We start from the raw sequence: 15,127 nt of genomic DNA, 5'->3' as shown, positions 1-15,127 counted from the left end.
CAATTCCTTTCTGATCTTCTCTCTGAATTCGCTTCTCATTGAAGCTGAAATCGAACCTATTCTCATAGTAATATCAAAAGCACCCACTCCAATAGATAAGTGCACGCGTGAAATGTAGCGATAGCATTGTATCCGCAATTTCGCAATTTGGCCCATTTCCAATATCCACGTGACTGCAACACCTGATCCGCAATGAACAAGCACATAATAGTTACAAATGGCGGACGCTTGCAGCTGTTAACCTATTTCGGAAAAAGAGGGTTTTACTGGCATTTTATGTAATAGATAGACCAGTTTGTTGGTCTGGCCTGTCATCATTCGCTGGTGATGACCAGATCTGTTCCGCGTTAAGAATGTGTATATTCTATTACTAAGCATAGTATATGAATGTGAAAATTAGAAATTGGCTGTAGTTACTTATTTTTATTTATTATTTACTTTTATCCCTTTGGTTACAATAATTTCTGACTATATAATTATTATAACTAAACCAAAAAATAAAGACAATCAGTATAGTATATAGAAAATTTAAACAAACTTGCTGATAAGTTGACTCCTGGATCAGTAGGCAAAGAATATATTTGAGCCACTCTATAAAGACGTGACTTTATGTTTCTTTAATTGACTATAATTGATAATGAAACGCTATTAGATTAATTACAAAAAAAATCGGAACCACTACAAATATTTTGAATAATAATATGAAAATTGTAATAAAAAAAGAAATAATTTTACAACCGAACCCGAATAACCAAAATCGATAACAACACCGCAGTCGATTTGGACTCCATCAAGAAAATCGAATTATGAGAGCCATAAACAATTCAGCATTACATCGTATTGTAGCTTTGGCGCTGTTCCAGGTCCTCGCGCCGCGGCCCGGTCACGTGTCTGCTATGAACCAGTTTCAAATGCTGTAATTGCTGACATCTTGACATTTGATCTGAATACAATACAATACAATACAATTGTGCCTACAGCGATGTAATGGGTTCTAAAGCAATAAAGTCATTTGGAATGGTATTTTGTTAAATATTTCAGCTTCACGCTCTATCCCGCACACAGCAGGGTAGGCAGAGGGACCCAGTATTAAAACATTCCGTTCTCCACTTTGAGCCGAATTCTGGTGGCATTGCGTGTTGAGTGGCACAGCTCAACACCGCGCTCTGCTTCGACACCAGAGCGAAGAAATATAAACGTAAATAAATATTTCACATTCTCGAGTGGAAATCGAACTTACAATCATGGCGTTGTACTCCCTTGTGCCGTTGTGCTACGATGGCCTCTATTACCTTAATTTGGATATTATTTTGTATTGTATATTTTTTTGTTTCACGCTATAACCCGCATAAAACAGATTAGGTAGAGGGAACCTGGTGTTAAGATATTCTGTGATTACCCAACTAAAAAATAATAAAAAAAGAGAAAAATAACACTAACAAATAAAATATAAACTCAAATACCAACCAGACTGAAGTTTCATCGTCTAGTTTACCATTTCATTTCGAGTTAACAACGTTGTTTAATTGTCACCGTTCAGTTTACTTATTATCTTGTTAGAGTAAATATATTAATATTATCCAATTAAGCAGCTAGCACTTTAGAGTTGTTTACTCTACTACCTCTATATTATGCAATATATAAATTTAATAAAAGGCAAAATCGGGCGACTGTATAAGCGATAGGTTGTGATTCGATGTCCACTCGAGGAATGGAATGTGTAGATAATACTTTCATTTCTTCGCTCTGGTAACACATTGCCTCTAGAAATCGGCGGAAAGTAGGAAACGGAAGTGTCTTAATGGAAACATCGAACACTTCGCGGAGTGTTTAGGACTGAATTCCCCGGTTTCCTCTGAATACCTCGCTATATGCGGTATACGTAAAGCTAAAAAATAAATTCGACTATAACATCATTGCGACGTAATGGATATATGCGATGGTTTCTCTCCAATTTTTATTTTGTGGCAATAGAAATTTATAATAGAGCAAGCATATCATGATATCATAGAAAAACAGAGTGTCTCAACACTAAATATCACCTTCCCATGAAAAAAATCCAAAAAAAAAACCCCTTCCTATCAACAATTTGTCGAAATGAACACACAGTACAGTACATATAACATCGTCCGCATTCAAATATGTACGATCGAATTGAATCCGTAATAATGTACGCGGCCCCAGCGCTCACTCGCATCCGTTTGTGATTGACATCTTTATGATGGAGGGAAACGTGATAACGCTTATCTCATATAACAGTATATAGATAGATAGATAGATAGATAGATATATGTTTTTGTTTATCTGTTGTTAGGCTTTCAGTTTACACCGAATTTGTCAAAACTGAGATATCACCAACTTTCTTGGAATCTACCCAATAAAGAAAATTGAAAGAAATTTGCAAAATCCACTAGTTGGTGTGTGATGTGTTTTGTGGCGGATTTCAACGCCGGATTGTTTTCCTAATATATTTTTTCAAAAGAATAAATAAATTTAACGTTAAAATCTTTATATAAAAAAGCGACCAAGTGCGAGTCAGACTCGCCTACCGAGAGTTCCGTATCAATTTCAATATTGTAGGTCCACGGATATTGTTTGAAATAAATGTTTAATTATAAGTTATGATTTTTTTTTAAATATCTATAAATGTAGACATACGGAAAGTATCCAGGTTATGATTACGCCGCAAATTTCATATAAAATGCAGCAAAAACGATTCATAAATGCTCGTATCTTTTGATTGCATCGACTTAGAATCTTAATATTTTCAGTGCTTCAAGAGACAATAGAGTTGAATATTTGATATAAATTTCAACGTAATGCCTCTTAGCGATTTTGGGATAAATTGTCTTTACACACAAACACCGAGGTGATAAAGATTCCGTTTTACATATTGATGTAGGGAACCCAAAAAAAAATTGAATTTTTATACTTAAAATTAAAAAGAAAAACCTAACAGTGTGAACGACACCCATAATTTTATATCGAATTATATCCTGCAATGAAACAGTATAATACGCTAGTGTCACTCAACCCGCGCTCTGCAAATGGAGTCGTTTGTCACTCGCTCAGTACGTTGCCATCAATCACGCACTGAATTCACGTACAAATAATATTATACTACGAGTATGTGCTAGTGTTATATGAAAACGTTTAAGCTTTTATTATGTATTTCTCTTTTTAGCTTCACGCTGTATCCCGCATGTAGCAGGGTAGGCAGAGAAAATCTATTTTTTAAAACACTCTGTTGTCCATTTTTCACTCCATTTTTAAGACATTGAATATTGATTGGCGAGCTTCTTTAATAGATCGGGGAAATAAAATAATTCAATCTCACGAATGGAAATTGAACTCAAAACAGTCGCCCGCTGTGACGATGCGCCACGACGCCTATAGGTTTTCCAGTTAACTAATTAAATATCAAAATGTCATACACTCAGACATTCGAGTCTAAGAGGTGTGCTTTTGATCCTCATTCTGGGGACTAGTTACAATTAAGTTATTTCAATTTCCACACTATAGTTTCCTTCTTATAACCATTAATTAAATTCATTAATATAATACATATAATGAATATCTAAGAACAACTAAGGAAGCTTCCCTATGAAAAAGTAAAGTAAAATAAATGGCGGTGCTGTGTTCCCCAAAACAACAACCGACGTCTCCAAATTGGGTTAAAGGTGTGAGAAGAGGTAGGTGAAACTAAAACAACATCTAAAAGCAATTTGTTGGAAAAAGGCTAATATTCCATAAATTACAAGACTGAGGAAACTTGTGTACAGACACTCTGTTCCCCACGCACTGCAATTTACCAGAGAAGGGAAATTAAAACCATTAATCCCACGAGTGGGAATCAAACCCAAACCATCGTACTTACAATCATTCTCTGTGCCGCTGGGTCACGATGACCTTAAAGTTGAAATTAAATAATTCACAAATAATTCATTATTTTATTGTGTTGAAACTGAAATGCGAAACGAAAGGAAACACTCTCCCTAATAGTGACCCGTAAACTCATAACCTTTTAACAATTTTCCATATATTATTTGACTTTGAATTCCAGTGACCAATTATTCCGTTCCATCCAGTCATAAGTAGTGTCGGACACTAAACGTAAGGTCGATTATTGGCCGGTGTGAGCGCTGGTCTCCCGTGTACCGCAGTGCGACGGGCTGCGGTATTCGCCGGCCTAGCACCCGAAATGACTATCTATCTTTATTTTGTAGTTTTTTTTAATCTATGTTTAAAGTTTTTAGCACAGATTACTAATGAAAAGAGAAATCGTATAATTTTTATATGAAAAATGTTTAAAAATAACTGATTAATTTAATACAATCTTTAATATGAGCGGAGAGTGAAGGGTGAAAGGTTCTTTCCGCCGACCATGCCGTATTTAATCTAACCATATCGTAGAAAATATTTGGAGAATTTTGGATGTAGAGGAACAGCGAGAGAAGATTTTCGAAAATTTGCAAAATGGGGTCTTTACTAATAATAGGGTCTTACTAATCGTAGTTCATAAAGTTATACTTTAACTAACTAACTTGCCGGCGGCCGTTATGCAAATTAAATTAAGTATTTCACTGCTTCGAGTGGGAATCGAACGCACAATCTGTTGCACGCTTACCCTGCGCCACGACTGGCCTCGACGATAACATAGCATGACTAAAGTTAATAACATTCACCAATTCAAATAAACGATGAACGGTAGGTAAAATAAATTGAAAAAAAAAAAAGAAATCCAAACAATAATTAATAGTTACAAGAAACTACTGCATTATCAAAAGAAACCATCAAAAAAGAAGTATTTCAGTGAAACCATCGTCTTTTATTTGTAGGTCTATCTAACCAAATGATATATGGCTCTAGCACACGAACGTCGGAAGGTCAAGCTTGCTTCGGTTTCCTATCACTGGAAAATACCTTGCCTTGCCTTGCCTTTGTTGTGTTATACGTTTATGTATATATCGACAGTCCCGAGGTATACACGGACATGGACAAACTTAAACAAAAACTAAATTGTAGATATATATATATATATATATATTTTCATTTCTAGAGGAAGTTGAAAAGTAGTAAGTGAATTTATTATTATTTACTTATATCTGTTTGCCATTTAAAATTCGTTGTTTTTGATGTTGGTGGTGTTAGCCTCAGCTCCAGCTTTAAAAACAAGTTTTATAGATTTTTTTCATAAAGTTATATAACCATATTTATTATATTTATAATTTGTAATCCGCCATTTTGTTGTGGCCGCCATTTTAGATTAACAACAATATTGATTATATCATTTCATTGTCATCACAACTGAAGTCGTAGTTCAAACTTCAGCTCCAACGGACGCTGAGAAGCAAATCAAATTAAGCTTGCAATACTTCTCTTCTCTTCTAGCACGACAAACAAAACTTCTTAAGAAATATATAGTGATTTTAAACAATTTTCTTTCCAAGACAACGTAAACGAGACCGGATTACAGCAATATTCTTCATATTTTCCATACAATACCTCCAAGCCGCTGAGTGTAAGTGACGTATTGACAATTTGCCTCCATTGTTCACTCTGTGAATAGCTTTGGTAATAGCTCTGACGATATCGCTTTGTTGGCAATAAGCTTACATTATGAAATTATTAAAAAAATGTAGATACCCTACATTAAGTATACGTTGTATTCCTTCACACTCCTTAATGGGAACCTGCTGTTGAGACACTCTGTTCCCATTAAGACACTTTCTTTCCTCACTTTTCAGTGAATTCTAAAGGTATTGCTCCATCGAACACAGTGGCGGAACGCCACGTTATGTCTCGTTACCATAGTGAGGAAAATAAAAATATTAAATACTTAATTTCCTCGCGTTTTTCGCATATAGCAGAAAAGAGATAAATAGTTAATTTCTTTTTAAATTCGAGATATTGCATATTGAACTTATTAAAAGGTCATATACCTATTATCTATAGAAATAATATAATTATATCCTATATATTTTATACGTATATAAAGCGGTCAGTCTGTCTGAACCTATTTGGTCTATCCTGATCCGATAATCCGCTTATCCCTCGTCAATGGGAATAACAGGATAACTAAATTACCATTAAATTGATATAATGTATGTATTTACATATATCTGAAGAGCTGACGGATGTTATAAGAATTTAGGTCAAGTCTTTTTAAAATAAAAGTAAAACTTCTAGTCTTATCTTGTCTAGTAGAGAATAAGTTTTTTTTATTTTTACACCTTTTTTATTTCGTCGGGTAAAAGACAAAAACTGTTGTTAGGATATTCTGTTCAATATCAATCTTATTTAGAAATAGTGTTTTGGATGGCGGAACTTAACGCCGAACCTTATCCTCTATACGTATGTTTGCATCTCAAATCTCAAGAAAGAAATAATAAATTATTGTATTATAGTCCCGACGTGGTGCAGAGCACCAGGAACGGAATGAACGTGACAGGTAGTGGGCTCCATTCTGGGATAATTAAATATTTAATATTTTTAGCTCTGGTGTCGAAGCAAAACGCGGCGTTCAGTTCCACCACTCTACATGCATTACCTCCAGAATTCGGCGGAAATTGGGGTACGGGGTGTCTCAGCACTAATTTTCCTCTGCTTTTCCTTCTATGTGCGAAATATAACGTGAAGCTAAAATTATACATACATTATGTGAAAACGAAAGTGTAAACTCGAGGATAATTATAAAAACGATAAAAAAATATCAACATTTGCGCTAATTCCGTATTTATAGAGACCGAGTTAAAATTAATACCGCCTACGCTTTCACCAGTTGTATTTTGGTCCAGCCCACGCGTCGTCTGAGCACGTGGCTGGCTACGTACTATATATACTAAACTTTAATAACCTATGTATAAATAGTTCTAAAATTTAAAAAATATTTATTTTTTCGTTTTTTAGTTTCACGCTGTATCCCGCAAATAGCAGGAAGTTTAGTGTAAAAACACTCCATAACCCCCTGTGTTCTAGACTTTGCTTGTCGGGTGGTGGAACCCTCACCCGTTGTGTTTACAGTCCGATATATTGCCGCTGCGCTACGGTGGCCAAATATATATATATATTTTGTCATTGCTTAAAGTGCTTGCAGAGCTTTAAGATAACTGACTTTTCTGAGATTTCTTATTTGCTATTCTTTAGTGAAATATCTATTGGCTATATTTTTGTTAATTATTGCTTAATTATTTTTTTTAATAAATGTTTGATAATTATAATGTATTTTTTATTTATTCGTGTTTGAAAAAAAATAATAAAATAATCAATTTTATGTTTACTGTTTCAAGAAATTGAAAAAAATCATTTATTTTCATTTATTACAATCACAATCACTAAAATTTTCGCTTATTTTGCTTATACTAAAGTAAATGTAAAGAAATTTAGTTAATATTGTTAAATTATTTTCAAGCAATGTAAATGACCGTTTAATAATATAATTATGTTCGAGTATGTAAACGAAACAGCGAAGTCGAGGTCGAATGTGAACACTTAAATTATGTAAACCATTTTACTATTATTTTAGTAACTAGTAAAGTGTTTCAAAAAATTGACAAAAAATTTTTTTAAAGGAACGTTGTAATTTTTTTAATAAGTATACATTTGAATAAAAATCAGTTTCATGCTGTATCCCGCACACAGCAGGGTAGGCAGAGGGAACCTAGTGTTAAGTCACTCCATTACCCACTTTCTGCTGAATTCTGGAGGCTTTGCGTGTTGAGTGGCAGAACTCAACGCCGCGCTTTGCCTTGACACCAGAGCGAAGAAATAAAAATAAATATTTATATTCGTAAATAAATATTTCACTTCCTCGAGCGGGGATCGAACCCACAACCGTCGCGTTACAGTCACTCATCATGTTAAATTAAAGTTTTTAAACCATATCCGAGTACGAAAAGAATATGAGACTCACGAAAATACGAACGATATTCGGTAGAAAGAAAATGCACAGATTATTTTTCTTTCACATCCTCCATCCGGCATTGAAAATTTCAAAGAAAATAGGAAGAGCTCAATGATGACACAGCATTCCACACTGTCCATTTATTAATAGGATATTATGCGTGGACTGGCGTCATACACAACGTAACACTTTTACTGACGCCGCTGGGAAATATGAGAAATACGAGTATATTGTATGCATTATGCAGATCGCACGTGGACAAGTAGACTAAAGGAGCATAATAGACCAAATGGGCAGAAGAACAAATAGTACTCTTTGGTGATTGAACCCCATACAACCCAATAGAAATCTCTCCAAAAGAACAGAAGACGCTGCAGGATTGTTCGCTGATGCCACTACCCCTCGGTACTTCCAGCACACAACGCCATTTTATTTTGTTATCCATAATCAATTTATGAATAATAAAATAAAATTCAATTTTATTACCATATATTTATAAAAAAATATAGATTTATTTTTCTACAAAAAATATATTAATAGAAAAAAAAATATTGGATTTCAGCTTCACGCTGTATCCTGCGCATAGCGGTACAGGCAAAGATAACATAGGAACACTCCGTTCCCATTAAGACACTTCCATTGCCCAATTTCCACCAAATTGTGGAGTCTGCGTTGAAATAAACGTTAAAAAATACAGTTAAAATTACCGTATCGTGATATATAGGTTATTAAATATACTTAAAGAATTTAACACCTCATTGACTGAATGTAATTCCTCATGTTCAACACTACCGCCAAGGTTACACCAACACATGTTTTTAATTTGGTCAATCACGTTAGGCTTTCCCGTAAGAACAAAATCATATGCATATAGTTCGTTGAGAAGTTTCTTTAATGAAAATATATCAATTACCATACTACTTTACTTTATGTTTGCTTATAATATTTACAAGTTTATCTTCTTTCTGGCATAGCAGGGTAGGTAGAGGAAATTTGGTGTTCTTTAAATTCTCCTCTACTCCTATTACCATACCATTACCATTACAGTCACTTGGCCCGTACACTTTTTTTATTTTATATATGTTTAATTACATTATTATTATTGCGGGATACCGCTTCACGATCTATCCCGCATCTAGCAGGGTGAGCAGAGTTAAGATAAATAGAAATAAATAAATGTACTAGCGATTTTAAAGGTAAGCCAAGAAAGAGAAAGTGTACCAAAGATTAAAAATTCACTAGTTAAATTTCATAATAGTTGGTTGAACGGTTAGGTGAGAAACCTATTTAAAAGCCAATGATTAAGTTAGGCTTCAGTGGAACACTCTATTGAGAATATTAAAGCTTGTACAAGGAGTCTTGGCTCTTGCAATTTTTATTATAATTGAGCAAAATATTTTTTAATATTTTTTTTATCCCGCATGTAGCAGGGTAGGCAGAGGGAGCCTAGTGTTTAGACACTCCACTTTCCACTGAATTCTGGGGGCATTGTGTGTTAAGTGGTGAAACTCAGGGAAGAAATGAAAATATTAAATATTTCATTGGGAATCGAACTCACAAGATGGCGCCATGACTCAAAAAAAATAGTAATATTAATATAACAGGAACGGGGCTCTGCACTGTTATGCATGTATTTGTAGGCGGTAGTTAGTTCTAATGCTTCTTGGAAAATAAATTATAATTACGAAAAAATCTTTGGTTTAATAAGAAAATTGTTGTTTCCATAATACAATGTCACTAAACACAGAAAACTAAATTAATTAACTCGAGAAATTTTTAAAAAGGAAAACATTAAGACATACAATTTTTTTCTCCCTCATATAATGAGATGGGCAACGGGAACCTAGTTTCAACACACTCTTTTCGTCTCTTTAGTTCGTGCATAGTACATTCCCAATAGACATGATGAAAATTGCTCAGAGCCAAACGGGTCTGAATTTTTCATGGCAATTACGAATAAATAAACTATAAGGGTTGCAAAATTTAGGAACACGAGCCTGTACTCCAGAGGCCACCATTTAACTAATATTCTGTACACGCTAGCTGTTGCCTGTTTGTTAAACAAGATATTTCTGCTAGATATTTTTTTTCTTTTCTTTCTCCTTCTTGCTCTTCTTTTTTTAATTTTTTTTTTATTATAGACAATATTTAAGGAGTTATAGATATATTAAAAGGGTATAAATTTATATATTTAGTTTATACAGAAATATTTTATCTGTCAAGGCTCAACACTTTAAATGATACGACCCGAAATTTAGAACTTCAGAATTATGAAAACTTAAATATTCATAATAAATATAAATAAACCAAATGAATTATTATATTGTTTGAAAATTAATTACAGAGTTCCGCAGATGAATCGCTCAATCAGTAATCAGTCGGAGGGAACAAAGCCCATGGAGCGCCTCCGAACAAGGTCGAGGCTTTCAGGACAATTACTCGATTGACATCGGGCGGAGTATGCCGTCGTTTAACCCCATTTGGTTCCGCAAATAATCAACATGCCCTTCCTTCTTGGAGTCCTTGTCTTGACCCTGAAACCTGCGTACGCTGGTTCTTGCGAAAAAAATACAAAAAAAAAAACAACAAATAAATATTGTCTTTTTTTAATAATATTTATGTTATTGCTACGTTTTTCTATAGACGTAGACGTCTCCAAACGGCTACGCGCTACGAGCGTAGCACCCGTACACCAATAATTGTCCATTTATAAAATTATCAAACAAAAACATTAAAACTATTTACCCAATCTATATAATATTATGACAAAACGAGACCATTTATAAAAATGCGGTGTGATTTTTGAAAATCGTATCAGGGCTTACCTGTATATAGTCGTCTCGTTCTTTCGAATTGAAGGTCGAATCTGATTGTTTCGGCACTGGTGCACTCGCGACGCGTGCTGCTGCTGCGGAGGGCGGCTACAGACTACTCTAGGCCCGGCCAGAGGCCCCCGCCCGCGCGCCCGCCGCCCCTCCCCCGCCCTAGCGGATAAACAACGTGCATTGTAGGCCCGATCTCTACTCCCAGCGAAGCACCCAAAGACACACCTCCGACGACGCCTAAACCACTATTCGTTAACCATTGCTCGGTCAAATAGAATTATAAATTCTAACTATATATGAAATACGCAATGAATATCGATAAATCGTCTAACCAGCTTTGATCTCAAGAGGATACTGTAAACAAATTTCTTACTCATATTGTAGTCTAGTATTATAGATTTTGGATTTTAGCAGCATAATGTAAGGAATCCGGGATATGACGGTCTTGCTGTAATGTGGGATTATTTTCGACGTTTTCAATTCGAGCACAGAGAAAAAAGGTTGGTATCGACGCTATCCTTTGTGCAGGTCCGGTCACAAAAGGATCAGCTAGTAATGCCATCGCCAATATTTATGTTTTGATTGCGAAATGTATGTTTCATACATTTAGGGAAATTGGATTTTCTTTGATATTAATTTTATTTTTATTTATTTTTTAGTTTCACGCTGCATAAGGATAGCAGCATGGAGCTAAAAAAAAGAAAAAATATGTCTGTTTATAATTGCTCTGGTAAGAAAAAGCCCCAATGCCGATGTTTTTCTTTCACTAGAAAATGTAGTATTTGAGTAAAGAAGACTAGTTAAGATGAAATTGGATTAAAATTCGCACCAAATTTCGAGTACCTCACTAAGCCACATCGTCGTAGACATGTTCTAATGCATTAAAGAAGAAATTATGACTTATTAAACTAAGAAAATACAGACAACAACATATTTTTCTAATTTGTAATAATATACTATTTTATAGAATAAAGTTAATCATTACTTTTCATACAAAAAAGAAAGACAATACAATAAAAATATGAGAAGAAAATAATGATAGCTTTCAAATGGCAACAATAACACAATAGACTATAACCGTTTGCAGGAGAAAGCCCTGAAACACAACAATGCCGCTAGAGACCTGTGCAAAGTGACTACGAGGAATCCCTCGAAGGGCCAACCAAGGCCACATCCTTCTCAAGAGGTCAGTTATATATAATTGTTGCCTGAAATTGGACTTACGTGGACTTAGAGATGTTTTTTTTTCTCAGTTTCACGCTGAATCCTGTATATAGCAGGGTAGGCAGAGGGAATGCCGTTAAAACACTCGGTTTCTTACTTTCCGCCGATTTTTTTGTGTGCTTTGTATCCAGAGCGGAGAAATTAAAATATTCATAAATAATAATTCATTCTCCCGTTTTAAATCGAACTCATCAACCGTTTTATTTCCGATCACACGCCACTATGCCACGACGCCCTACGGTACTTTAAGATGTAAAATAGAAAATCACATTTTTTTGTACGAATTTCGATAAATCCTCTTTGTGCTTACTTATATTCGTTAACCTACATGCATCGATGCCGAATTTAAACTTTCTAGATCCAGTAATTTCGTCTGTGTTGTGTGTCAGTCAGTATGGATATTTTTTTTAGCTTCATAGTATATCCACAATAGGGTGACAGGTTTCCAGTTCGATTTCCACTCAATGAAATGAGGCAAATAGCGGCGTTAAGTTCCGCCACTCAATACGCAATGCCTCCAAAATTCGGAGAAAAAAGGAACATAAGTGTCTTATAATGAGAACGGAGCGTCTGAACACTAGGTTCCTTTTGTTATATGTAGGATACAGCATAAAGCTAAAAACAAAAATAAAAAATAAAATCAACAAAAACAAGGATATCCTTACGCATACTCATAATTCTGGACGACCGTGACCCCACATATTTGTGTCGTGTAAAGAAAGCATTCACTAGGGTAACTATTTTGCATAGTCTTTTTATTGTACATTACTTAGCTACAAGTCTTATGGGAGTTGGCGACTTCCTAGTTAATTTTTAGGGTTCTGTGCCTCAAAAGGTATAAATGGAACCCTTATAAGATCACCGTGTTGTCCGTCTGTTGGTCTATCAAGATTATTTATCAGCCAGAAGTCAACGTAATCAAAAGATATTTTGTCAGCATTTATTCATCAGTTTTGCTGCATTTTGTGTGAAGTTCACCGCATAATCAAAACCTATAGAGTACTTCTCGTGGACCTTCTGGTGAGATAAAGACAGGGAAAACCCAAAATGTCAAAATTTATAGATTTTTCACAGCACAACTTATAATTGTTCATATAAAATTTGCAGTCAATTTGTGCCCGCAAATTTAAATTTTTGTCAACTTTTTAAATTGTGTTTTTTGTTGACCTACAATCCCAAAATTGGTACGGAAACCTCTGGAACTGGTTTTTATTTAAGGATGAAACGACAATAGTTCAGTTACTTGAAAGTGGCGATGGGAATTCAAGCTCCAAATTTCACCCAATCGTTTACTCGTACTTCAAGCTCGCACAGAACTATTTGGTTGATGGTGGTGCCTGGTGGTAAAAATAGCCAAGTCAAATTTGAGTGTAAACACAGAACTCGGAACTCATATAGATTGCCCATGCATTTGTTGGAGAAGAACAATTACACAACTAGAGCTTAACTAGTGTGTAAAATGTTCTTTACATTTAACAGATTGTCCTATATTTTTTTATTGGATTTTATTTGTTTATTTTTTATTTTTTTATTTGGTATTTTTCTATTTGTTAATTCATTCCTTCTTCTTCTTCTCTTGTCTGTAATATGCAATCCCTAAGGAAACGAAAAATCACAAATGATTGATAAGCCTCGAGGTTTTCCTATGCGGACCCCATAAAATGCAAAGTGTGGAAAATAAAAAATACTTGGGGCATGTCACTTGACTTATGGATTCACTATAATCGATTAAGCACATCAAAGATGCATGAGTTGCCACGATTTTATAGCGAGACAAGATAAAAAAAACCACTATATAATATTATAATCCATTTTTTTACTGTTTCACCCTGAATCTCGATAAAGCCAAGCCAACCAAGTTTACAGATACTGCGTTCCCCATTTTTAGCTCGCTGCCCAGTCCCTGAGTGGCGGAGCACCAAGAAAGCCTCTCTCTCTTTCTCTCTCTCTGTAATAAAAGAAAACTCGAGACATCAGAGAATAGAAATTTGGAATGTAGTCATCAATGCTATGTTTGCAATTATTGTTATATTTTTGCATTGTTTGTCTAAAGAGTGGGGGAACCTCGAGGACATGAATTTTAATACACAACACCACTTTAAAGTCGCAAGACCCAGAAACTACCCTAACCCACGGAATGCTAGGCCTTGCCCATTATAGATTTCACATCCATTCTCTATCCTACAATTATCCAATGCAGTTAATCTCTAAAACCAAGCAAGCGAAAGCAGCAAATTAATTTCCAATATTTTACATTTTGACGCCATTTTAATGAATAACAAAACTTTGAGTAAGTACTTAATTACGCTTTATACTAGTTTTACCGCAAACGTACATACGTGCACGTTCACGTTTAAGCCTGCTCCGAGCATGTAGTTCAGATTACTAATTAACCGCAAGAACTTTCGAGAAACTGAATATTTCCACCGTATTTTTTTATATAAACATTTTATTTACACTTCTCTTCGTAATGCCTACTTTATGTTTCTATATAAATGTGGATATTTTTGACCTCATGGCCCAAATATTTCAAAGAACTTAATGTTATGGTAAATAATTTATATTTTTAGCTGTAGGGAATAAACCACATACATACAACAGGTTAGACAGAGGGAACCTTGTGTTAGAACACTCTACTTTCCACCCGGGTTTTAAGATATTGCGTGTTGAGTTGCAGATCTCAAAATCTCGCTTGATCTGGATTCCAGAGCGAGAATGGAAATAATTCATTTCTCCAAGTGAGAACCAAACTGTCGCGTCACGACGAAAGATAGAGGAAGCTGTGGAGCAACACAACTGAACTGAAATTCCCACAGTCGTCGACATCCAACTCATCAGTTTGCTTGTAAAAAATTACAAAAGTGTAAATATTTTTTGATAAATAAATATAGGTATTGTATATACAGTAGAGGCTCTACAATAACGTCGCACCCCGGTATCGCACTGCAGCCCAATGAAATATTAATGCGCTTGTAACATTTATTTTGTAATAAATGTAAATTTTAAAATACTTTACATATACATTATATATAGTAAAATATATGTGCAACTTAAATATGGTTCAAATAAAACAAAAATCTTTTTTTCTTTAGTTATGAATACAGTCACTAGCGGGATAGCCAGAGAAAACGGAGCGCCCAGCGCTACGGTCTCTGCATACTTCTTTCACCTCGTC

At 34.8% G+C, this 15,127-nt stretch overlaps 1 protein-coding gene across 1 annotated transcript in view; it reads right to left on the bottom strand.

Moving 5' to 3' along the window:
* Positions 1–10,833, bottom strand: part of LOC146534304 (acetylcholinesterase-like) — a 40,528-nt gene extending 29,695 nt beyond the window's left edge. The window contains exon 1 of the mRNA XM_085193745.1: positions 10,729–10,833. The gene's annotated coding sequence lies outside the window, so the exon portion shown is untranslated. The remainder of the gene's footprint in view (positions 1–10,728) is intronic.
* Between the last annotated feature and the right edge of the window lie 4,294 nt (positions 10,834–15,127).

Source organism: Heliconius melpomene, chromosome 11 (genome assembly GCF_056956725.1).
Source record: "Heliconius melpomene rosina isolate 202511_hmr_F chromosome 11, ASM5695672v1, whole genome shotgun sequence".
In the NCBI taxonomy this organism is placed as follows: Eukaryota; Metazoa; Arthropoda; class Insecta; order Lepidoptera; family Nymphalidae; genus Heliconius; species Heliconius melpomene.
The sequence above is the reverse complement of the archived record's forward strand: the minus strand, read 5'-3'. Positions and strand labels throughout refer to the sequence as shown.